The 24553-nt window shown below is 33.2% G+C and overlaps 20 non-coding genes across 20 annotated transcripts; all 20 read left to right on the forward strand.

The window, feature by feature from the left end:
* Positions 1-29: 29 nt before the first annotated feature.
* Trnar-ucu (transfer RNA arginine (anticodon UCU)) lies at positions 30-102 on the forward strand. The gene has a single exon. It is a non-coding gene; the product is annotated as a tRNA-Arg (tRNA).
* A 1140-nt stretch (positions 103-1242) lies between these two features.
* On the forward strand, positions 1243-1503 carry Trnak-uuu (transfer RNA lysine (anticodon UUU)). Its single transcript has 2 exons — positions 1243-1279; positions 1468-1503. It is a non-coding gene; the product is annotated as a tRNA-Lys (tRNA).
* Positions 1504-2644: 1141 nt separating this feature from the next.
* Positions 2645-2717, forward strand: Trnar-ucu (transfer RNA arginine (anticodon UCU)). The gene has a single exon. It is a non-coding gene; the product is annotated as a tRNA-Arg (tRNA).
* A 1140-nt stretch (positions 2718-3857) lies between these two features.
* On the forward strand, positions 3858-4118 carry Trnak-uuu (transfer RNA lysine (anticodon UUU)). The gene is made up of 2 exons: positions 3858-3894; positions 4083-4118. It is a non-coding gene; the product is annotated as a tRNA-Lys (tRNA).
* Positions 4119-5257: 1139 nt separating this feature from the next.
* On the forward strand, positions 5258-5330 carry Trnar-ucu (transfer RNA arginine (anticodon UCU)). The gene has a single exon. It is a non-coding gene; the product is annotated as a tRNA-Arg (tRNA).
* A 1137-nt stretch (positions 5331-6467) lies between these two features.
* Trnak-uuu (transfer RNA lysine (anticodon UUU)) lies at positions 6468-6728 on the forward strand. Its single transcript has 2 exons — positions 6468-6504; positions 6693-6728. It is a non-coding gene; the product is annotated as a tRNA-Lys (tRNA).
* Positions 6729-7868: 1140 nt separating this feature from the next.
* Positions 7869-7941, forward strand: Trnar-ucu (transfer RNA arginine (anticodon UCU)). Its single transcript has one exon. It is a non-coding gene; the product is annotated as a tRNA-Arg (tRNA).
* Positions 7942-9080: 1139 nt separating this feature from the next.
* On the forward strand, positions 9081-9153 carry Trnar-ucu (transfer RNA arginine (anticodon UCU)). Its single transcript has one exon. It is a non-coding gene; the product is annotated as a tRNA-Arg (tRNA).
* Positions 9154-10292: 1139 nt separating this feature from the next.
* On the forward strand, positions 10293-10365 carry Trnar-ucu (transfer RNA arginine (anticodon UCU)). Its single transcript has one exon. It is a non-coding gene; the product is annotated as a tRNA-Arg (tRNA).
* Positions 10366-11502: 1137 nt separating this feature from the next.
* On the forward strand, positions 11503-11763 carry Trnak-uuu (transfer RNA lysine (anticodon UUU)). The gene is made up of 2 exons: positions 11503-11539; positions 11728-11763. It is a non-coding gene; the product is annotated as a tRNA-Lys (tRNA).
* Positions 11764-12903: 1140 nt separating this feature from the next.
* On the forward strand, positions 12904-12976 carry Trnar-ucu (transfer RNA arginine (anticodon UCU)). Its single transcript has one exon. It is a non-coding gene; the product is annotated as a tRNA-Arg (tRNA).
* Positions 12977-14115: 1139 nt separating this feature from the next.
* Trnar-ucu (transfer RNA arginine (anticodon UCU)) lies at positions 14116-14188 on the forward strand. Its single transcript has one exon. It is a non-coding gene; the product is annotated as a tRNA-Arg (tRNA).
* Positions 14189-15327: 1139 nt separating this feature from the next.
* Trnar-ucu (transfer RNA arginine (anticodon UCU)) lies at positions 15328-15400 on the forward strand. Its single transcript has one exon. It is a non-coding gene; the product is annotated as a tRNA-Arg (tRNA).
* Positions 15401-16540: 1140 nt separating this feature from the next.
* Positions 16541-16613, forward strand: Trnar-ucu (transfer RNA arginine (anticodon UCU)). The gene has a single exon. It is a non-coding gene; the product is annotated as a tRNA-Arg (tRNA).
* A 1139-nt stretch (positions 16614-17752) lies between these two features.
* Trnar-ucu (transfer RNA arginine (anticodon UCU)) lies at positions 17753-17825 on the forward strand. Its single transcript has one exon. It is a non-coding gene; the product is annotated as a tRNA-Arg (tRNA).
* A 1139-nt stretch (positions 17826-18964) lies between these two features.
* Positions 18965-19037, forward strand: Trnar-ucu (transfer RNA arginine (anticodon UCU)). The gene has a single exon. It is a non-coding gene; the product is annotated as a tRNA-Arg (tRNA).
* A 1139-nt stretch (positions 19038-20176) lies between these two features.
* On the forward strand, positions 20177-20249 carry Trnar-ucu (transfer RNA arginine (anticodon UCU)). The gene has a single exon. It is a non-coding gene; the product is annotated as a tRNA-Arg (tRNA).
* Positions 20250-21388: 1139 nt separating this feature from the next.
* Positions 21389-21461, forward strand: Trnar-ucu (transfer RNA arginine (anticodon UCU)). Its single transcript has one exon. It is a non-coding gene; the product is annotated as a tRNA-Arg (tRNA).
* A 1140-nt stretch (positions 21462-22601) lies between these two features.
* Positions 22602-22674, forward strand: Trnar-ucu (transfer RNA arginine (anticodon UCU)). The gene has a single exon. It is a non-coding gene; the product is annotated as a tRNA-Arg (tRNA).
* A 1140-nt stretch (positions 22675-23814) lies between these two features.
* Positions 23815-23887, forward strand: Trnar-ucu (transfer RNA arginine (anticodon UCU)). The gene has a single exon. It is a non-coding gene; the product is annotated as a tRNA-Arg (tRNA).
* Positions 23888-24553: the final 666 nt, after the last annotated feature.

The following is a 24553-nucleotide window of genomic DNA, read 5'->3' on the forward strand; positions in this document are numbered from 1 at the left end:
AATGATATAGTTAGCAACATGATAGGTATGTCCTCGTAGCGCAGGGGATAGCGCGCCGGACTTCTAATCCGGAGGTCGTGGGTTCGAATCCCACCGAGGATGCAAAACAAAATATTTTTGTTCGTTCCGTCATCACTGTATACATCCACTTAGCTATCTACATTCTCCTTCTTCAAAATTGATCAATGTGAATTTTCAAACATAAGAGATGTGAATATTTTTCCACTCGAGATTTTTTTTTCTCAAAAAACGCCTGAAAAACTTATGCTGCTTTTTTGTTTTAATTGTAAATTTTGTCGTCTAGATATTTTCAATGAAACGACAAAAAAAAAATCAAAAAATCAGCGAATATGGTTGGATTGTAAAAGTACATCATTATACAACATGTACAATCTCACTTGAGAACCTTTTAGATACCAAGCGATAACTTGTTACATGTCGTATATCAAATACAAAGTGGTGAATGTATTCTAGACAACGAACGGTTAATAATAACACACACAAAAAAACCATCACTATTTATTATGTCTTATATAAACATTTCACTATAGCTTTAATCAAATTTAAGGCTTGTTTTAGAATAAATGATATAGTTGACAACTTGATAGGGATGTCCGCGTAGTGCAAGGGATAGCGCGCTGGACTTTTGAGCCAGAGTTCGTCGGTTCGAATCCCACCGAGGATGCTAAATATATATTCTTTTGTTCTTTCTGTCATCACTGTATGCTACTAACTACATTGTCCTTCTTCAAAATTGATCAAATTCAAAAAATTTCGACCACAAAAGAAGTGAATGTGTTTCCACTCGAGAGCGGTTGGGTTTTTTTTCAAATACGCCTGAAAAACTATGCTGAAGTTATTTGTTTGTTTGTAAAATTTGTCGTCTAGACATGAATGCTAGATATTTTCAATGATGTGACAAAAAGATCAGCGGATATGGTTGGATCGTAAAACTAGACACTTGAGTATACAATATCAGTACCTTTTAGATACGAAGCAACAATTTAACTATAGATGGTAACATTTATTTAAATGTCATATATATCAAATACAAAGTGGAGAATGTATTCCAGATAGCGAACAGTTAACAACATTTTCACTCCTATATTCTAATTCCCGTCAACAACAACAACAAAAAAAAGTCACCATTCGTTATATAAACATTTGACTAACTAAAATCAATTTCAAAGGTTGCAAAATGCGTTTACGAATAAATGATATAGTTAGCAACATGATAGGTATGTCCTCGTAGCGCAGGGGATAGCGCGCCGGACTTTTTCTAGTCTTTAAATTGTAATAATTATTGTGTACCTGAAATGAGAAATAACAGTATTGTGAATACAAAGTATAGCATATAGCTATAATGAGAACAATCAAGGACAATTGATTTTATATTTTGTTTTATTTGTATTATATGATGTTTGATTTTAATAAAGATAAAAAAAAAAAAAGCGCGCCGGACTTCTAATCCGGAGGTCGTGGGTTCGAATCCCACCGAGGATGCAAAACAAAATATTTTTGTTCGTTCCGTCATCACTGTATACATCCACTTAGCTATCTACATTCTCCTTCTTCAAAATTGATCAATGTGAATTTTCAAACATAAGAGATGTGAATATTTTTCCACTCGAGATTTTTTTTTCTTCAAAAAACGCCTGAAAAACTTATGCTGCTTTTTTGTTTTAATTGTAAATTTTGTCGTCTAGATATTTTCAATGAAACGACAAAAAAAAAATCAAAAAATCAGCGAATATGGTTGGATTGTAAAAGTACATCATTATACAACATGTACAATCTCACTTGAGAACCTTTTAGATACCAAGCGATAACTTGTTACATGTCGTATATCAAATACAAAGTGGTGAATGTATTCTAGACAACGAACGGTTAATAATAACACACACACAAAAACCATCACTATTTATTATGTATTATATAAACATTTCACTATAGCTTTAATCAAATTTAAGGCTTGTTTTAGAATAAATGATATAGTTGACAACTTGATAGGGATGTCCGCGTAGTGCAAGGGATAGCGCGCTGGACTTTTGAGCCAGAGTTCGTCGGTTCGAATCCCACCGAGGATGCTAAATATATATTCTTTTGTTCTTTCTGTCATCACTGTATGCTACTAACTACATTGTCCTTCTTCAAAATTGATCAAATTCAAAAAATTTCGACCACAAAAGAAGTGAATGTGTTTCCACTCGAGAGCGGTTGGGTTTTTTTTTCAAATACGCCTGAAAAACTATGCTGAAGTTATTTGTTTGTTTGTAAAATTTGTCGTCTAGACATGAATGCTAGATATTTTCAATGATGTGACAAAAAGATCAGCGGATATGGTTGGATCGTAAAACTAGACACTTGAGTATACAATATCAGTACCTTTTAGATACGAAGCAACAATTTAACTATAGTTGGTAACATTTATTTAAATGTCATATATATCAAATACAAAGTGGAGAATGTATTCCAGATAGCGAACAGTTAACAACATTTTCACTCCTATATTCTAATTCCCGTCAACAACAACAAAAAAAAAAGTCACCATTCGTTATATAAACATTTGACTAACTAAAATCAATTTCAAAGGTTGCAAAATGCGTTTACGAATAAATGATATAGTTAGCAACATGATAGGTATGTCCTCGTAGCGCAGGGGATAGCGCGCCGGACTTCTAATCCGGAGGTCGTGGGTTCGAATCCCACCGAGGATGCAAAACAAAATATTTTTGTTCGTTCCGTCATCACTGTATACATCCACTTAGCTATCTACATTCTCCTTCTTCAAAATTGATCAATGTGAATTTTCAAACATAAGAGATGTGAATATTTTTCCACTCGAGATTTTTTTTTCTCAAAAAACGCCTGAAAAACTTATGCTGCTTTTTTGTTTTAATTGTAAATTTTGTCGTCTAGATATTTTCAATGAAACGACAAAAAAAAAATCAAAAAATCAGCGAATATGGTTGGATTGTAAAAGTACATCATTATACAACATGTACAATCTCACTTGAGAACCTTTTAGATACCAAGCGATAACTTGTTACATGTCGTATATCAAATACAAAGTGGTGAATGTATTCTAGACAACGAACGGTTAATAATAACACACACAAAAAAACCATCACTATTTATTATGTCTTATATAAACATTTCACTATAGCTTTAATCAAATTTAAGGCTTGTTTTAGAATAAATGATATAGTTGACAACTTGATAGGGATGTCCGCGTAGTGCAAGGGATAGCGCGCTGGACTTTTGAGCCAGAGTTCGTCGGTTCGAATCCCACCGAGGATGCTAAATATATATTCTTTTGTTCTTTCTGTCATCACTGTATGCTACTAACTACATTGTCCTTCTTCAAAATTGATCAAATTCAAAAAATTTCGACCACAAAAGAAGTGAATGTGTTTCCACTCGAGAGCGGTTGGGTTTTTTTTCAAATACGCCTGAAAAACTATGCTGAAGTTATTTGTTTGTTTGTAAAATTTGTCGTCTAGACATGAATGCTAGATATTTTCAATGATGTGACAAAAAGATCAGCGGATATGGTTGGATCGTAAAACTAGACACTTGAGTATACAATATCAGTACCTTTTAGATACGAAGCAACAATTTAACTATAGATGGTAACATTTATTTAAATGTCATATATATCAAATACAAAGTGGAGAATGTATTCCAGATAGCGAACAGTTAACAACATTTTCACTCCTATATTCTAATTCCCGTCAACAACAACAACAAAAAAAAGTCACCATTCGTTATATAAACATTTGACTAACTAAAATCAATTTCAAAGGTTGCAAAATGCGTTTACGAATAAATGATATAGTTAGCAACATGATAGGTATGTCCTCGTAGCGCAGGGGATAGCGCGCCGGACTTTTTCTAGTCTTTAAATTGTAATAATTATTGTGTACCTGAAATGAGAAATAACAGTATTGTGAATACAAAGTATAGCATATAGCTATAATGAGAACAATCAAGGACAATTGATTTTATATTTTGTTTTATTTGTATTATATGATGTTTGATTTTAATAAAGATAAAAAAAAAAAAAGCGCGCCGGACTTCTAATCCGGAGGTCGTGGGTTCGAATCCCACCGAGGATGCAAAACAAAATATTTTTGTTCGTTCCGTCATCACTGTATACATCCACTTAGCTATCTACATTCTCCTTCTTCAAAATTGATCAATGTGAATTTTCAAACATAAGAGATGTGAATATTTTTCCACTCGAGATTTTTTTTTCTTCAAAAAACGCCTGAAAAACTTATGCTGCTTTTTTGTTTTAATTGTAAATTTTGTCGTCTAGATATTTTCAATGAAACGACAAAAAAAAAATCAAAAAATCAGCGAATATGGTTGGATTGTAAAAGTACATCATTATACAACATGTACAATCTCACTTGAGAACCTTTTAGATACCAAGCGATAACTTGTTACATGTCGTATATCAAATACAAAGTGGTGAATGTATTCTAGACAACGAACGGTTAATAATAACACACACACAAAAACCATCACTATTTATTATGTATTATATAAACATTTCACTATAGCTTTAATCAAATTTAAGGCTTGTTTTAGAATAAATGATATAGTTGACAACTTGATAGGGATGTCCGCGTAGTGCAAGGGATAGCGCGCTGGACTTTTGAGCCAGAGTTCGTCGGTTCGAATCCCACCGAGGATGCTAAATATATATTCTTTTGTTCTTTCTGTCATCACTGTATGCTACTAACTACATTGTCCTTCTTCAAAATTGATCAAATTCAAAAAATTTCGACCACAAAAGAAGTGAATGTGTTTCCACTCGAGAGCGGTTGGGTTTTTTTTCAAATACGCCTGAAAAACTATGCTGAAGTTATTTGTTTGTTTGTAAAATTTGTCGTCTAGACATGAATGCTAGATATTTTCAATGATGTGACAAAAAGATCAGCGGATATGGTTGGATCGTAAAACTAGACACTTGAGTATACAATATCAGTACCTTTTAGATACGAAGCAACAATTTAACTATAGATGGTAACATTTATTTAAATGTCATATATATCAAATACAAAGTGGGAATGTATTCCAGATAGCGAACAGTTAACAACATTTTCACTCCTATATTCTAATTCCCGTCAACAACAACAACAAAAAAAGTCACCATTCGTTATATAAACATTTGACTAACTAAAATCAATTTCAAAGGTTGCAAAATGCGTTTACGAATAAATGATATAGTTAGCAACATGATAGGTATGTCCTCGTAGCGCAGGGGATAGCGCGCCGGACTTCTAATCCGGAGGTCGTGGGTTCGAATCCCACCGAGGATGCAAAACAAAATATTTTTGTTCGTTCCGTCATCACTGTATACATCCACTTAGCTATCTACATTCTCCTTCTTCAAAATTGATCAATGTGAATTTTCAAACATAAGAGATGTGAATATTTTTCCACTCGAGATTTTTTTTTCTTCAAAAAACGCCTGAAAAACTTATGCTGCTTTTTTGTTTTAATTGTAAATTTTGTCGTCTAGATATTTTCAATGAAACGACAAAAAAAAAATCAAAAAATCAGCGAATATGGTTGGATTGTAAAAGTACATCATTATACAACATGTACAATCTCACTTGAGAACCTTTTAGATACCAAGCGATAACTTGTTACATGTCGTATATCAAATACAAAGTGGTGAATGTATTCTAGACAACGAACGGTTAATAATAACACACACACAAAAACCATCACTATTTATTATGTATTATATAAACATTTCACTATAGCTTTAATCAAATTTAAGGCTTGTTTTAGAATAAATGATATAGTTGACAACTTGATAGGGATGTCCGCGTAGTGCAAGGGATAGCGCGCTGGACTTTTGAGCCAGAGTTCGTCGGTTCGAATCCCACCGAGGATGCTAAATATATATTCTTTTGTTCTTTCTGTCATCACTGTATGCTACTAACTACATTGTCCTTCTTCAAAATTGATCAAATTCAAAAAATTTCGACCACAAAAGAAGTGAATGTGTTTCCACTCGAGAGCGGTTGGGTTTTTTTTCAAATACGCCTGAAAAACTATGCTGAAGATATTTGTTTGTAAAATTTGTCGTCTAGACATGAATGCTAGATATTTTCAATGATGTGACAAAAAGATCAGCGGATATGGTTGGATCGTAAAACTAGACACTTGAGTATACAATATCAGTACCTTTTAGATACGAAGCAACAATTTAACTATAGATGGTAACATTTATTTAAATGTCATATATATCAAATACAAAGTGGAGAATGTATTCCAGATAGCGAACAGTTAACAACATTTTCACTCCTATATTCTAATTCCCGTCAACAACAACAACAAAAAAAAGTCACCATTCGTTATATAAACATTTGACTAACTAAAATCAATTTCAAAGGTTGCAAAATGCGTTTACGAATAAATGATATAGTTAGCAACATGATAGGTATGTCCTCGTAGCGCAGGGGATAGCGCGCCGGACTTTTTCTAGTCTTTAAATTGTAATAATTATTGTGTACCTGAAATGAGAAATAACAGTATTGTGAATACAAAGTATAGCATATAGCTATAATGAGAACAATCAAGGACAATTGATTTTATATTTTGTTTTATTTGTATTATATGATGTTTGATTTTAATAAAGATAAAAAAAAAAAAAGCGCGCCGGACTTCTAATCCGGAGGTCGTGGGTTCGAATCCCACCGAGGATGCAAAACAAAATATTTTTGTTCGTTCCGTCATCACTGTATACATCCACTTAGCTATCTACATTCTCCTTCTTCAAAATTGATCAATGTGAATTTTCAAACATAAGAGATGTGAATATTTTTCCACTCGAGATTTTTTTTTCTTCAAAAAACGCCTGAAAAACTTATGCTGCTTTTTTGTTTTAATTGTAAATTTTGTCGTCTAGATATTTTCAATGAAACGACAAAAAAAAAATCAAAAAATCAGCGAATATGGTTGGATTGTAAAAGTACATCATTATACAACATGTACAATCTCACTTGAGAACCTTTTAGATACCAAGCGATAACTTGTTACATGTCGTATATCAAATACAAAGTGGTGAATGTATTCTAGACAACGAACGGTTAATAATAACACACACACAAAAACCATCACTATTTATTATGTATTATATAAACATTTCACTATAGCTTTAATCAAATTTAAGGCTTGTTTTAGAATAAATGATATAGTTGACAACTTGATAGGGATGTCCGCGTAGTGCAAGGGATAGCGCGCTGGACTTTTGAGCCAGAGTTCGTCGGTTCGAATCCCACCGAGGATGCTAAATATATATTCTTTTGTTCTTTCTGTCATCACTGTATGCTACTAACTACATTGTCCTTCTTCAAAATTGATCAAATTCAAAAAATTTCGACCACAAAAGAAGTGAATGTGTTTCCACTCGAGAGCGGTTGGGTTTTTTTTCAAATACGCCTGAAAAACTATGCTGAAGTTATTTGTTTGTTTGTAAAATTTGTCGTCTAGACATGAATGCTAGATATTTTCAATGATGTGACAAAAAGATCAGCGGATATGGTTGGATCGTAAAACTAGACACTTGAGTATACAATATCAGTACCTTTTAGATACGAAGCAACAATTTAACTATAGATGGTAACATTTATTTAAATGTCATATATATCAAATACAAAGTGGAGAATGTATTCCAGATAGCGAACAGTTAACAACATTTTCACTCCTATATTCTAATTCCCGTCAACAACAACAACAAAAAAAGTCACCATTCGTTATATAAACATTTGACTAACTAAAATCAATTTCAAAGGTTGCAAAATGCGTTTACGAATAAATGATATAGTTAGCAACATGATAGGTATGTCCTCGTAGCGCAGGGGATAGCGCGCCGGACTTCTAATCCGGAGGTCGTGGGTTCGAATCCCACCGAGGATGCAAAACAAAATATTTTTGTTCGTTCCGTCATCACTGTATACATCCACTTAGCTATCTACATTCTCCTTCTTCAAAATTGATCAATGTGAATTTTCAAACATAAGAGATGTGAATATTTTTCCACTCGAGATTTTTTTTTCTTCAAAAAACGCCTGAAAAACTTATGCTGCTTTTTTGTTTTAATTGTAAATTTTGTCGTCTAGATATTTTCAATGAAACGACAAAAAAAAATCAAAAAATCAGCGAATATGGTTGGATTGTAAAAGTACATCATTATACAACATGTACAATCTCACTTGAGAACCTTTTAGATACCAAGCGATAACTTGTTACATGTCGTATATCAAATACAAAGTGGTGAATGTATTCTAGACAACGAACGGTTAATAATAACACACACACAAAAACCATCACTATTTATTATGTATTATATAAACATTTCACTATAGCTTTAATCAAATTTAAGGCTTGTTTTAGAATAAATGATATAGTTGACAACTTGATAGGGATGTCCGCGTAGTGCAAGGGATAGCGCGCTGGACTTTTGAGCCAGAGTTCGTCGGTTCGAATCCCACCGAGGATGCTAAATATATATTCTTTTGTTCTTTCTGTCATCACTGTATGCTACTAACTACATTGTCCTTCTTCAAAATTGATCAAATTCAAAAAATTTCGACCACAAAAGAAGTGAATGTGTTTCCACTCGAGAGCGGTTGGGTTTTTTTTCAAATACGCCTGAAAAACTATGCTGAAGTTATTTGTTTGTTTGTAAAATTTGTCGTCTAGACATGAATGCTAGATATTTTCAATGATGTGACAAAAAGATCAGCGGATATGGTTGGATCGTAAAACTAGACACTTGAGTATACAATATCAGTACCTTTTAGATACGAAGCAACAATTTAACAATAGATGGTAACATTTATTTAAATGTCATATATATCAAATACAAAGTGGAGAATGTATTCCAGATAGCGAACAGTTAACAACATTTTCACTCCTATATTCTAATTCCCGTCAACAACAACAACAAAAAAAGTCACCATTCGTTATATAAACATTTGACTAACTAAAATCAATTTCAAAGGTTGCAAAATGCGTTTACGAATAAATGATATAGTTAGCAACATGATAGGTATGTCCTCGTAGCGCAGGGGATAGCGCGCCGGACTTCTAATCCGGAGGTCGTGGGTTCGAATCCCACCGAGGATGCAAAACAAAATATTTTTGTTCGTTCCGTCATCACTGTATACATCCACTTAGCTATCTACATTCTCCTTCTTCAAAATTGATCAATGTGAATTTTCAAACATAAGAGATGTGAATATTTTTCCACTCGAGATTTTTTTTTCTTCAAAAAACGCCTGAAAAACTTATGCTGCTTTTTTGTTTTAATTGTAAATTTTGTCGTCTAGATATTTTCAATGAAACGACAAAAAAAAAATCAAAAAATCAGCGAATATGGTTGGATTGTAAAAGTACATCATTATACAACATGTACAATCTCACTTGAGAACCTTTTAGATACCAAGCGATAACTTGTTACATGTCGTATATCAAATACAAAGTGGTGAATGTATTCTAGACAACGAACGGTTAATAATAACACACACACAAAAACCATCACTATTTATTATGTATTATATAAACATTTCACTATAGCTTTAATCAAATTTAAGGCTTGTTTTAGAATAAATGATATAGTTGACAACTTGATAGGGATGTCCGCGTAGTGCAAGGGATAGCGCGCTGGACTTTTGAGCCAGAGTTCGTCGGTTCGAATCCCACCGAGGATGCTAAATATATATTCTTTTGTTCTTTCTGTCATCACTGTATGCTACTAACTACATTGTCCTTCTTCAAAATTGATCAAATTCAAAAAATTTCGACCACAAAAGAAGTGAATGTGTTTCCACTCGAGAGCGGTTGGGTTTTTTTTCAAATACGCCTGAAAAACTATGCTGAAGTTATTTGTTTGTTTGTAAAATTTGTCGTCTAGACATGAATGCTAGATATTTTCAATGATGTGACAAAAAGATCAGCGGATATGGTTGGATCGTAAAACTAGACACTTGAGTATACAATATCAGTACCTTTTAGATACGAAGCAACAATTTAACTATAGATGGTAACATTTATTTAAATGTCATATATATCAAATACAAAGTGGGAATGTATTCCAGATAGCGAACAGTTAACAACATTTTCACTCCTATATTCTAATTCCCGTCAACAACAACAACAAAAAAAGTCACCATTCGTTATATAAACATTTGACTAACTAAAATCAATTTCAAAGGTTGCAAAATGCGTTTACGAATAAATGATATAGTTAGCAACATGATAGGTATGTCCTCGTAGCGCAGGGGATAGCGCGCCGGACTTCTAATCCGGAGGTCGTGGGTTCGAATCCCACCGAGGATGCAAAACAAAATATTTTTGTTCGTTCCGTCATCACTGTATACATCCACTTAGCTATCTACATTCTCCTTCTTCAAAATTGATCAATGTGAATTTTCAAACATAAGAGATGTGAATATTTTTCCACTCGAGATTTTTTTTTCTTCAAAAAACGCCTGAAAAACTTATGCTGCTTTTTTGTTTTAATTGTAAATTTTGTCGTCTAGATATTTTCAATGAAACGACAAAAAAAAAATCAAAAAATCAGCGAATATGGTTGGATTGTAAAAGTACATCATTATACAACATGTACAATCTCACTTGAGAACCTTTTAGATACCAAGCGATAACTTGTTACATGTCGTATATCAAATACAAAGTGGTGAATGTATTCTAGACAACGAACGGTTAATAATAACACACACACAAAAACCATCACTATTTATTATGTATTATATAAACATTTCACTATAGCTTTAATCAAATTTAAGGCTTGTTTTAGAATAAATGATATAGTTGACAACTTGATAGGGATGTCCGCGTAGTGCAAGGGATAGCGCGCTGGACTTTTGAGCCAGAGTTCGTCGGTTCGAATCCCACCGAGGATGCTAAATATATATTCTTTTGTTCTTTCTGTCATCACTGTATGCTACTAACTACATTGTCCTTCTTCAAAATTGATCAAATTCAAAAAATTTCGACCACAAAAGAAGTGAATGTGTTTCCACTCGAGAGCGGTTGGGTTTTTTTTCAAATACGCCTGAAAAACTATGCTGAAGATATTTGTTTGTAAAATTTGTCGTCTAGACATGAATGCTAGATATTTTCAATGATGTGACAAAAAGATCAGCGGATATGGTTGGATCGTAAAACTAGACACTTGAGTATACAATATCAGTACCTTTTAGATACGAAGCAACAATTTAACTATAGATGGTAACATTTATTTAAATGTCATATATATCAAATACAAAGTGGAGAATGTATTCCAGATAGCGAACAGTTAACAACATTTTCACTCCTATATTCTAATTCCCGTCAACAACAACAACAAAAAAAAGTCACCATTCGTTATATAAACATTTGACTAACTAAAATCAATTTCAAAGGTTGCAAAATGCGTTTACGAATAAATGATATAGTTAGCAACATGATAGGTATGTCCTCGTAGCGCAGGGGATAGCGCGCCGGACTTTTTCTAGTCTTTAAATTGTAATAATTATTGTGTACCTGAAATGAGAAATAACAGTATTGTGAATACAAAGTATAGCATATAGCTATAATGAGAACAATCAAGGACAATTGATTTTATATTTTGTTTTATTTGTATTATATGATGTTTGATTTTAATAAAGATAAAAAAAAAAAAAGCGCGCCGGACTTCTAATCCGGAGGTCGTGGGTTCGAATCCCACCGAGGATGCAAAACAAAATATTTTTGTTCGTTCCGTCATCACTGTATACATCCACTTAGCTATCTACATTCTCCTTCTTCAAAATTGATCAATGTGAATTTTCAAACATAAGAGATGTGAATATTTTTCCACTCGAGATTTTTTTTTCTTCAAAAAACGCCTGAAAAACTTATGCTGCTTTTTTGTTTTAATTGTAAATTTTGTCGTCTAGATATTTTCAATGAAACGACAAAAAAAAAATCAAAAAATCAGCGAATATGGTTGGATTGTAAAAGTACATCATTATACAACATGTACAATCTCACTTGAGAACCTTTTAGATACCAAGCGATAACTTGTTACATGTCGTATATCAAATACAAAGTGGTGAATGTATTCTAGACAACGAACGGTTAATAATAACACACACACAAAAACCATCACTATTTATTATGTATTATATAAACATTTCACTATAGCTTTAATCAAATTTAAGGCTTGTTTTAGAATAAATGATATAGTTGACAACTTGATAGGGATGTCCGCGTAGTGCAAGGGATAGCGCGCTGGACTTTTGAGCCAGAGTTCGTCGGTTCGAATCCCACCGAGGATGCTAAATATATATTCTTTTGTTCTTTCTGTCATCACTGTATGCTACTAACTACATTGTCCTTCTTCAAAATTGATCAAATTCAAAAAATTTCGACCACAAAAGAAGTGAATGTGTTTCCACTCGAGAGCGGTTGGGTTTTTTTTCAAATACGCCTGAAAAACTATGCTGAAGTTATTTGTTTGTTTGTAAAATTTGTCGTCTAGACATGAATGCTAGATATTTTCAATGATGTGACAAAAAGATCAGCGGATATGGTTGGATCGTAAAACTAGACACTTGAGTATACAATATCAGTACCTTTTAGATACGAAGCAACAATTTAACTATAGATGGTAACATTTATTTAAATGTCATATATATCAAATACAAAGTGGAGAATGTATTCCAGATAGCGAACAGTTAACAACATTTTCACTCCTATATTCTAATTCCCGTCAACAACAACAACAAAAAAAGTCACCATTCGTTATATAAACATTTGACTAACTAAAATCAATTTCAAAGGTTGCAAAATGCGTTTACGAATAAATGATATAGTTAGCAACATGATAGGTATGTCCTCGTAGCGCAGGGGATAGCGCGCCGGACTTCTAATCCGGAGGTCGTGGGTTCGAATCCCACCGAGGATGCAAAACAAAATATTTTTGTTCGTTCCGTCATCACTGTATACATCCACTTAGCTATCTACATTCTCCTTCTTCAAAATTGATCAATGTGAATTTTCAAACATAAGAGATGTGAATATTTTTCCACTCGAGATTTTTTTTTCTTCAAAAAACGCCTGAAAAACTTATGCTGCTTTTTTGTTTTAATTGTAAATTTTGTCGTCTAGATATTTTCAATGAAACGACAAAAAAAAATCAAAAAATCAGCGAATATGGTTGGATTGTAAAAGTACATCATTATACAACATGTACAATCTCACTTGAGAACCTTTTAGATACCAAGCGATAACTTGTTACATGTCGTATATCAAATACAAAGTGGTGAATGTATTCTAGACAACGAACGGTTAATAATAACACACACACAAAAACCATCACTATTTATTATGTATTATATAAACATTTCACTATAGCTTTAATCAAATTTAAGGCTTGTTTTAGAATAAATGATATAGTTGACAACTTGATAGGGATGTCCGCGTAGTGCAAGGGATAGCGCGCTGGACTTTTGAGCCAGAGTTCGTCGGTTCGAATCCCACCGAGGATGCTAAATATATATTCTTTTGTTCTTTCTGTCATCACTGTATGCTACTAACTACATTGTCCTTCTTCAAAATTGATCAAATTCAAAAAATTTCGACCACAAAAGAAGTGAATGTGTTTCCACTCGAGAGCGGTTGGGTTTTTTTTCAAATACGCCTGAAAAACTATGCTGAAGTTATTTGTTTGTTTGTAAAATTTGTCGTCTAGACATGAATGCTAGATATTTTCAATGATGTGACAAAAAGATCAGCGGATATGGTTGGATCGTAAAACTAGACACTTGAGTATACAATATCAGTACCTTTTAGATACGAAGCAACAATTTAACAATAGATGGTAACATTTATTTAAATGTCATATATATCAAATACAAAGTGGAGAATGTATTCCAGATAGCGAACAGTTAACAACATTTTCACTCCTATATTCTAATTCCCGTCAACAACAACAACAAAAAAAGTCACCATTCGTTATATAAACATTTGACTAACTAAAATCAATTTCAAAGGTTGCAAAATGCGTTTACGAATAAATGATATAGTTAGCAACATGATAGGTATGTCCTCGTAGCGCAGGGGATAGCGCGCCGGACTTCTAATCCGGAGGTCGTGGGTTCGAATCCCACCGAGGATGCAAAACAAAATATTTTTGTTCGTTCCGTCATCACTGTATACATCCACTTAGCTATCTACATTCTCCTTCTTCAAAATTGATCAATGTGAATTTTCAAACATAAGAGATGTGAATATTTTTCCACTCGAGATTTTTTTTTCTTCAAAAAACGCCTGAAAAACTTATGCTGCTTTTTTGTTTTAATTGTAAATTTTGTCGTCTAGATATTTTCAATGAAACGACAAAAAAAAAATCAAAAAATCAGCGAATATGGTTGGATTGTAAAAGTACATCATTATACAACATGTACAATCTCACTTGAGAACCTTTTAGATACCAAGCGATAACTTGTTACATGTCGTATATCAAATACAAAGTGGTGAATGTATTCTAGACAACGAACGGTTAATAATAACACACACACAAAAACCATCACTATTTATTATGTATTATATAAACATTTCACTATAGCTTTAATCAAATTTAAGGCTTGTTTTAGAATAAATGATATAGTTGACAACTTGATAGGGATGTCCGCGTAGTGCAAGGGATAGCGCGCTGGACTTTTGAGCCAGAGTTCGTCGGTTCGAATCCCACCGAGGATGCTAAATATATATTCTTTTGTTCTTTCTGTCATCACTGTATGCTACTAACTACATTGTCCTTCTTCAAAATTGATCAAATTCAAAAAATTTCGACCACAAAAGAAGTGAATGTGTTTCCACTCGAGAGCGGTTGGGTTTTTTTTCAAATACGCCTGAAAAACTATGCTGAAGATATTTGTTTGTTTGTAAAATTTGTCGTCTAGACATGAATGCTAGATATTTTCAATGATGTGACAAAAAGATCAGCGGATATGGTTGGATCGTAAAACTAGACACTTGAGTATACAATATCAGTACCTTTTAGATACGAAGCAACAATTTAACTATAGATGGTAACATTTATTTAAATGTCATATATATCAAATACAAAGTGGGAATGTATTCCAGATAGCGAACAGTTAACAACATTTTCACTCCTATATTCTAATTCCCGTCAACAACAACAACAAAAAAAGTCACCATTCGTTATATAAACATTTGACTAACTAAAATCAATTTCAAAGGTTGCAAAATGCGTTTACGAATAAATGATATAGTTAGCAACATGATAGGTATGTCCTCGTAGCGCAGGGGATAGCGCGCCGGACTTCTAATCCGGAGGTCGTGGGTTCGAATCCCACCGAGGATGCAAAACAAAATATTTTTGTTCGTTCCGTCATCACTGTATACATCCACTTAGCTATCTACATTCTCCTTCTTCAAAATTGATCAATGTGAATTTTCAAACATAAGAGATGTGAATATTTTTCCACTCGAGATTTTTTTTTCTTCAAAAAACGCCTGAAAAACTTATGCTGCTTTTTTGTTTTAATTGTAAATTTTGTCGTCTAGATATTTTCAATGAAACGACAAAAAAAAAATCAAAAAATCAGCGAATATGGTTGGATTGTAAAAGTACATCATTATACAACATGTACAATCTCACTTGAGAACCTTTTAGATACCAAGCGATAACTTGTTACATGTCGTATATCAAATACAAAGTGGTGAATGTATTCTAGACAACGAACGGTTAATAATAACACACACACAAAAACCATCACTATTTATTATGTATTATATAAACATTTCACTATAGCTTTAATCAAATTTAAGGCTTGTTTTAGAATAAATGATATAGTTGACAACTTGATAGGGATGTCCGCGTAGTGCAAGGGATAGCGCGCTGGACTTTTGAGCCAGAGTTCGTCGGTTCGAATCCCACCGAGGATGCTAAATATATATTCTTTTGTTCTTTCTGTCATCACTGTATGCTACTAACTACATTGTCCTTCTTCAAAATTGATCAAATTCAAAAAATTTCGACCACAAAAGAAGTGAATGTGTTTCCACTCGAGAGCGGTTGGGTTTTTTTTCAAATACGCCTGAAAAACTATGCTGAAGTTATTTGTTTGTTTGTAAAATTTGTCGTCTAGACATGAATGCTAGATATTTTCAATGATGTGACAAAAAGATCAGCGGATATGGTTGGATCGTAAAACTAGACACTTGAGTATACAATATCAGTACCTTTTAGATACGAAGCAACAATTTAACAATAGATGGTAACATTTATTTAAATGTCATATATATCAAATACAAAGTGAAGAATGTATTCCAGATAGCGAACAGTTAACAACATTTTCACTCCTATATTCTAATTCCCGTCAACAACAACAACAAAAAAAGTCACCATTCGTTATATAAACATTTGACTAACTAAAATCAATTTCAAAGGTTGCAAAATGCGTTTACGAATAAATGATATAGTTAGCAACATGATAGGTATGTCCTCGTAGCGCAGGGGATAGCGCGCCGGACTTCTAATCCGGAGGTCGTGGGTTCGAATCCCACCGAGGATGCAAAACAAAATATTTTTGTTCGTTCCGTCATCACTGTATACATCCACTTAGCTATCTACATTCTCCTTCTTCAAAATTGATCAATGTGAATTTTCAAACATAAGAGATGTGAATATTTTTCCACTCGAGATTTTTTTTTCTTCAAAAAACGCCTGAAAAACTTATGCTGCTTTTTTGTTTTAATTGTAAATTTTGTCGTCTAGATATTTTCAATGAAACGACAAAAAAAAAATCAAAAAATCAGCGAATATGGTTGGATTGTAAAAGTACATCATTATACAACATGTACAATCTCACTTGAGAACCTTTTAGATACCAAGCGATAACTTGTTACATGTCGTATATCAAATACAAAGTGGTGAATGTATTCTAGACAACGAACGGTTAATAATAACACACACACAAAAACCATCACTATTTATTATGTATTATATAAACATTTCACTATAGCTTTAATCAAATTTAAGGCTTGTTTTAGAATAAATGATATAGTTGACAACTTGATAGGGATGTCCGCGTAGTGCAAGGGATAGCGCGCTGGACTTTTGAGCCAGAGTTCGTCGGTTCGAATCCCACCGAGGATGCTAAATATATATTCTTTTGTTCTTTCTGTCATCACTGTATGCTACTAACTACATTGTCCTTCTTCAAAATTGATCAAATTCAAAAAATTTCGACCACAAAAGAAGTGAATGTGTTTCCACTCGAGAGCGGTTGGGTTTTTTTTCAAATACGCCTGAAAAACTATGCTGAAGATATTTGTTTGTTTGTAAAATTTGTCGTCTAGACATGAATGCTAGATATTTTCAATGATGTGACAAAAAGATCAGCGGATATGGTTGGATCGTAAAACTAGACACTTGAGTATACAATATCAGTACCTTTTAGATACGAAGCAACAATTTAACTATAGATGGTAACATTTATTTAAATGTCATATATATCAAATACAAAGTGGGAATGTATTCCAGATAGCGAACAGTTAACAACATTTTCACTCCTATATTCTAATTCCCGTCAACAACAACAACAAAAAAAGTCACCATTCGTTATATAAACATTTGACTAACTAAAATCAATTTCAAAGGTTGCAAAATGCGTTTACGAATAAATGATATAGTTAGCAACATGATAGGTATGTCCTCGTAGCGCAGGGGATAGCGCGCCGGACTTCTAATCCGGAGGTCGTGGGTTCGAATCCCACCGAGGATGCAAAACAAAATATTTTTGTTCGTTCCGTCATCACTGTATACATCCACTTAGCTATCTACATTCTCCTTCTTCAAAATTGATCAATGTGAATTTTCAAACATAAGAGATGTGAATATTTTTCCACTCGAGATTTTTTTTTCTTCAAAAAACGCCTGAAAAACTTATGCTGCTTTTTTGTTTTAATTGTAAATTTTGTCGTCTAGATATTTTCAATGAAACGACAAAAAAAAAATCAAAAAATCAGCGAATATGGTTGGATTGTAAAAGTACATCATTATACAACATGTACAATCTCACTTGAGAACCTTTTAGATACCAAGCGATAACTTGTTACATGTCGTATATCAAATACAAAGTGGTGAATGTATTCTAGACAACGAACGGTTAATAATAACACACACACAAAAACCATCACTATTTATTATGTATTATATAAACATTTCACTATAGCTTTAATCAAATTTAAGGCTTGTTTTAGAATAAATGATATAGTTGACAACTTGATAGGGATGTCCGCGTAGTGCAAGGGATAGCGCGCTGGACTTTTGAGCCAGAGTTCGTCGGTTCGAATCCCACCGAGGATGCTAAATATATATTCTTTTGTTCTTTCTGTCATCACTGTATGCTACTAACTACATTGTCCTTCTTCAAAATTGATCAAATTCAAAAAATTTCGACCACAAAAGAAGTGAATGTGTTTCCACTCGAGAGCGGTTGGGTTTTTTTTCAAATACGCCTGAAAAACTATGCTGAAGATATTTGTTTGTTTGTAAAATTTGTCGTCTAGACATGAATGCTAGATATTTTCAATGATGTGACAAAAAGATCAGCGGATATGGTTGGATCGTAAAACTAGACACTTGAGTATACAATATCAGTACCTTTTAGATGCGAAGCAACAATTTAACTATAGATGGTAACATTTATTTAAATGTCATATATATCAAATACAAAGTGGGAATGTATTCCAGATAGCGAACAGTTAACAACATTTTCACTCCTATATTCTAATTCCCGTCAACAACAACAACAAAAAAAGTCACCATTCGTTATATAAACATTTGACTAACTAAAATCAATTTCAAAGGTTGCAAAATGCGTTTACGAATAAATGATATAGTTAGCAACATGATAGGTATGTCCTCGTAGCGCAGGGGATAGCGCGCCGGACTTCTAATCCGGAGGTCGTGGGTTCGAATCCCACCGAGGATGCAAAACAAAATATTTTTGTTCGTTCCGTCATCACTGTATACATCCACTTAGCTATCTACATTCTCCTTCTTCAAAATTGATCAATGTGAATTTTCAAACATAAGAGATGTGAATATTTTTCCACTCGAGATTTTTTTTTCTTCAAAAAACGCCTGAAAAACTTATGCTGCTTTTTTGTTTTAATTGTAAATTTTGTCGTCTAGATATTTTCAATGAAACGACAAAAAAAAAATCAAAAAATCAGCGAATATGGTTGGATTGTAAAAGTACATCATTATACAACATGTACAATCTCACTTGAGAACCTTTTAGATACCAAGCGATAACTTGTTACATGTCGTATATCAAATACAAAGTGGTGAATGTATTCTAGACAACGAACGGTTAATAATAACACACACACAAAAACCATCACTATTTATTATGTATTATATAAACATTTCACTATAGCTTTAATCAAATTTAAGGCTTGTTTTAGAATAAATGATATAGTTGACAACTTGATAGGGATGTCCGCGTAGTGCAAGGGATAGCGCGCTGGACTTTTGAGCCAGAGTTCGTCGGTTCGAATCCCACCGAGGATGCTAAATATATATTCTTTTGTTCTTTCTGTCATCACTGTATGCTACTAACTACATTGTCCTTCTTCAAAATTGATCAAATTCAAAAAATTTCGACCACAAAAGAAGTGAATGTGTTTCCACTCGAGAGCGGTTGGGTTTTTTTTCAAATACGCCTGAAAAACTATGCTGAAGATATTTGTTTGTTTGTAAAATTTGTCGTCTAGACATGAATGCTAGATATTTTCAATGATGTGACAAAAAGATCAGCGGATATGGTTGGATCGTAAAACTAGACACTTGAGTATACAATATCAGTACCTTTTAGATGCGAAGCAACAATTTAACTATAGATGGTAACATTTATTTAAATGTCATATATATCAAATACAAAGTGGGAATGTATTCCAGATAGCGAACAGTTAACAACATTTTCACTCCTATATTCTAATTCCCGTCAACAACAACAACAAAAAAAGTCACCATTCGTTATATAAACATTTGACTAACTAAAATCAATTTCAAAGGTTGCAAAATGCGTTTACGAATAAATGATATAGTTAGCAACATGATAGGTATGTCCTCGTAGCGCAGGGGATAGCGCGCCGGACTTCTAATCCGGAGGTCGTGGGTTCGAATCCCACCGAGGATGCAAAACAAAATATTTTTGTTCGTTCCGTCATCACTGTATACATCCACTTAGCTATCTACATTCTCCTTCTTCAAAATTGATCAATGTGAATTTTCAAACATAAGAGATGTGAATATTTTTCCACTCGAGATTTTTTTTTTTCAAAAAACGCCTGAAAAACTTATGCTGCTTTTTTGTTTTAATTGTAAATTTTGTCGTCTAGATATTTTCAATGAAACGACAAAAAAAAAATCAAAAAATCAGCGAATATGGTTGGATTGTAAAAGTACATCATTATACAACATGTACAATCTCACTTGAGAACCTTTTAGATACCAAGCGATAACTTGTTACATGTCGTATATCAAATACAAAGTGGTGAATGTATTCTAGACAACGAACGGTTAATAATAACACACACACAAAAACCATCACTATTTATTATGTATTATATAAACATTTCACTATAGCTTTAATCAAATTTAAGGCTTGTTTTAGAATAAATGATATAGTTGACAACTTGATAGGGATGTCCGCGTAGTGCAAGGGATAGCGCGCTGGACTTTTGAGCCAGAGTTCGTCGGTTCGAATCCCACCGAGGATGCTAAATATATATTCTTTTGTTCTTTCTGTCATCACTGTATGCTACTAACTACATTGTCCTTCTTCAAAATTGATCAAATTCAAAAAATTTCGACCACAAAAGAAGTGAATGTGTTTCCACTCGAGAGCGGTTGGGTTTTTTTTCAAATACGCCTGAAAAACTATGCTGAAGTTATTTGTTTGTTTGTAAAATTTGTCGTCTAGACATGAATGCTAGATATTTTCAATGATGTGACAAAAAGATCAGCGGATATGGTTGGATCGTAAAACTAGACACTTGAGTATACAATATCAGTACCTTTTAGATACGAAGCAACAATTTAACAATAGATGGTAACATTTATTTAAATGTCATATATATCAAATACAAAGTGGAGAATGTATTCCAGATAGCGAACAGTTAACAACATTTTCACTCCTATATTCTAATTCCCGTCAACAACAACAACAAAAAAAGTCACCATTCGTTATATAAACATTTGACTAACTAAAATCAATTTCAAAGGTTGCAAAATGCGTTTACGAATAAATGATATAGTTAGCAACATGATAGGTATGTCCTCGTAGCGCAGGGGATAGCGCGCCGGACTTCTAATCCGGAGGTCGTGGGTTCGAATCCCACCGAGGATGCAAAACAAAATATTTTTGTTCGTTCCGTCATCACTGTATACATCCACTTAGCTATCTACATTCTCCTTCTTCAAAATTGATCAATGTGAATTTTCAAACATAAGAGATGTGAATATTTTTCCACTCGAGATTTTTTTTTCTTCAAAAAACGCCTGAAAAACTTATGCTGCTTTTTTGTTTTAATTGTAAATTTTGTCGTCTAGATATTTTCAATGAAACGACAAAAAAAAAATCAAAAAATCAGCGAATATGGTTGGATTGTAAAAGTACATCATTATACAACATGTACAATCTCACTTGAGAACCTTTTAGATACCAAGCGATAACTTGTTACATGTCGTATATCAAATACAAAGTGGTGAATGTATTCTAGACAACGAACGGTTAATAATAACACACACACAAAAACCATCACTATTTATTATGTATTATATAAACATTTCACTATAGCTTTAATCAAATTTAAGGCTTGTTTTAGAATAAATGATATAGTTGACAACTTGATAGGGATGTCCGCGTAGTGCAAGGGATAGCGCGCTGGACTTTTGAGCCAGAGTTCGTCGGTTCGAATCCCACCGAGGATGCTAAATATATATTCTTTTGTTCTTTCTGTCATCACTGTATGCTACTAACTACATTGTCCTTCTTCAAAATTGATCAAATTCAAAAAATTTCGACCACAAAAGAAGTGAATGTGTTTCCACTCGAGAGCGGTTGGGTTTTTTTTCAAATACGCCTGAAAAACTATGCTGAAGTTATTTGTTTGTTTGTAAAATTTGTCGTCTAGACATGAATGCTAGATATTTTCAATGATGTGACAAAAAGATCAGCGGATATGGTTGGATCGTAAAACTAGACACTTGAGTATACAATATCAGTACCTTTTAGATACGAAGCAACAATTTAACTATAGATGGTAACATTTATTTAAATGTCATATATATCAAATACAAAGTGGAGAATGTATTCCAGATAGCGAACAGTTAACAACATTTTCACTCCTATATTCTAATTCCCGTCAACAACAACAACAAAAAAAGTCACCATTCGTTATATAAACATTTGACTAACTAAAATCAATTTCAAAGGTTGCAAAATGCGTTTACGAATAAATGATATAGTTAGCAACATGATAGGTATGTCCTCGTAGCGCAGGGGATAGCGCGCCGGACTTCTAATCCGGAGGTCGTGGGTTCGAATCCCACCGAGGATGCAAAACAAAATATTTTTGTTCGTTCCGTCATCACTGTATACATCCACTTAGCTATCTACATTCTCCTTCTTCAAAATTGATCAATGTGAATTTTCAAACATAAGAGATGTGAATATTTTTCCACTCGAGATTTTTTTTTCTTCAAAAAACGCCTGAAAAACTTATGCTGCTTTTTTGTTTTAATTGTAAATTTTGTCGTCTAGATATTTTCAATGAAACGACAAAAAAAAAATCAAAAAATCAGCGAATATGGTTGGATTGTAAAAGTACATCATTATACAACATGTACAATCTCACTTGAGAACCTTTTAGATACCAAGCGATAACTTGTTACATGTCGTATATCAAATACAAAGTGGTGAATGTATTCTAGACAACGAACGGTTAATAATAACACACACACAAAAACCATCACTATTTATTATGTATTATATAAACATTTCACTATAGCTTTAATCAAATTTAAGGCTTGTTTTAGAATAAATGATATAGTTGACAACTTGATAGGGATGTCCGCGTAGTGCAAGGGATAGCGCGCTGGACTTTTGAGCCAGAGTTCGTCGGTTCGAATCCCACCGAGGATGCTAAATATATATTCTTTTGTTCTTTCTGTCATCACTGTATGCTACTAACTACATTGTCCTTCTTCAAAATTGATCAAATTCAAAAAATTTCGACCACAAAAGAAGTGAATGTGTTTCCACTCGAGAGCGGTTGGGTTTTTTTTCAAATACGCCTGAAAAACTATGCTGAAGTTATTTGTTTGTTTGTAAAATTTGTCGTCTAGACATGAATGCTAGATATTTTCAATGATGTGACAAAAAGATCAGCGGATATGGTTGGATCGTAAAACTAGACACTTGAGTATACAATATCAGTACCTTTTAGATACGAAGCAACAATTTAACTATAGATGGTAACATTTATTTAAATGTCATATATATCAAATACAAAGTGGAGAATGTATTCCAGATAGCGAACAGTTAACAACATTTTCACTCCTATATTCTAATTCCCGTCAACAACAACAACAAAAAAAGTCACCATTCGTTATATAAACATTTGACTAACTAAAATCAATTTCAAAGGTTGCAAAATGCGTTTACGAATAAATGATATAGTTAGCAACATGATAGGTATGTCCTCGTAGCGCAGGGGATAGCGCGCCGGACTTCTAATCCGGAGGTCGTGGGTTCGAATCCCACCGAGGATGCAAAACAAAATATTTTTGTTCGTTCCGTCATCACTGTATACATCCACTTAGCTATCTACATTCTCCTTCTTCAAAATTGATCAATGTGAATTTTCAAACATAAGAGATGTGAATATTTTTCCACTCGAGATTTTTTTTTCTTCAAAAAACGCCTGAAAAACTTATGCTGCTTTTTTGTTTTAATTGTAAATTTTGTCGTCTAGATATTTTCAATGAAACGACAAAAAAAAAAATCAAAAAATCAGCGAATATGGTTGGATTGTAAAAGTACATCATTATACAACATGTACAATCTCACTTGAGAACCTTTTAGATACCAAGCGATAACTTGTTACATGTCGTATATCAAATACAAAGTGGTGAATGTATTCTAGACAACGAACGGTTAATAATAACACACACACAAAAACCATCACTATTTATTATGTATTATATAAACATTTCACTATAGCTTTAATCAAATTTAAGGCTTGTTTTAGAATAAATGATATAGTTGACAACTTGATAGGGATGTCCGCGTAGTGCAAGGGATAGCGCGCTGGACTTTTGAGCCAGAGTTCGTCGGTTCGAATCCCACCGAGGATGCTAAATATATATTCTTTTGTTCTTTCTGTCATCACTGTATGCTACTAACTACATTGTCCTTCTTCAAAATTGATCAAATTC

This window comes from Mytilus edulis, chromosome 4, assembly GCF_963676685.1.
Source record: "Mytilus edulis chromosome 4, xbMytEdul2.2, whole genome shotgun sequence".
In the NCBI taxonomy this organism is placed as follows: Eukaryota; Metazoa; Mollusca; class Bivalvia; order Mytilida; family Mytilidae; genus Mytilus; species Mytilus edulis.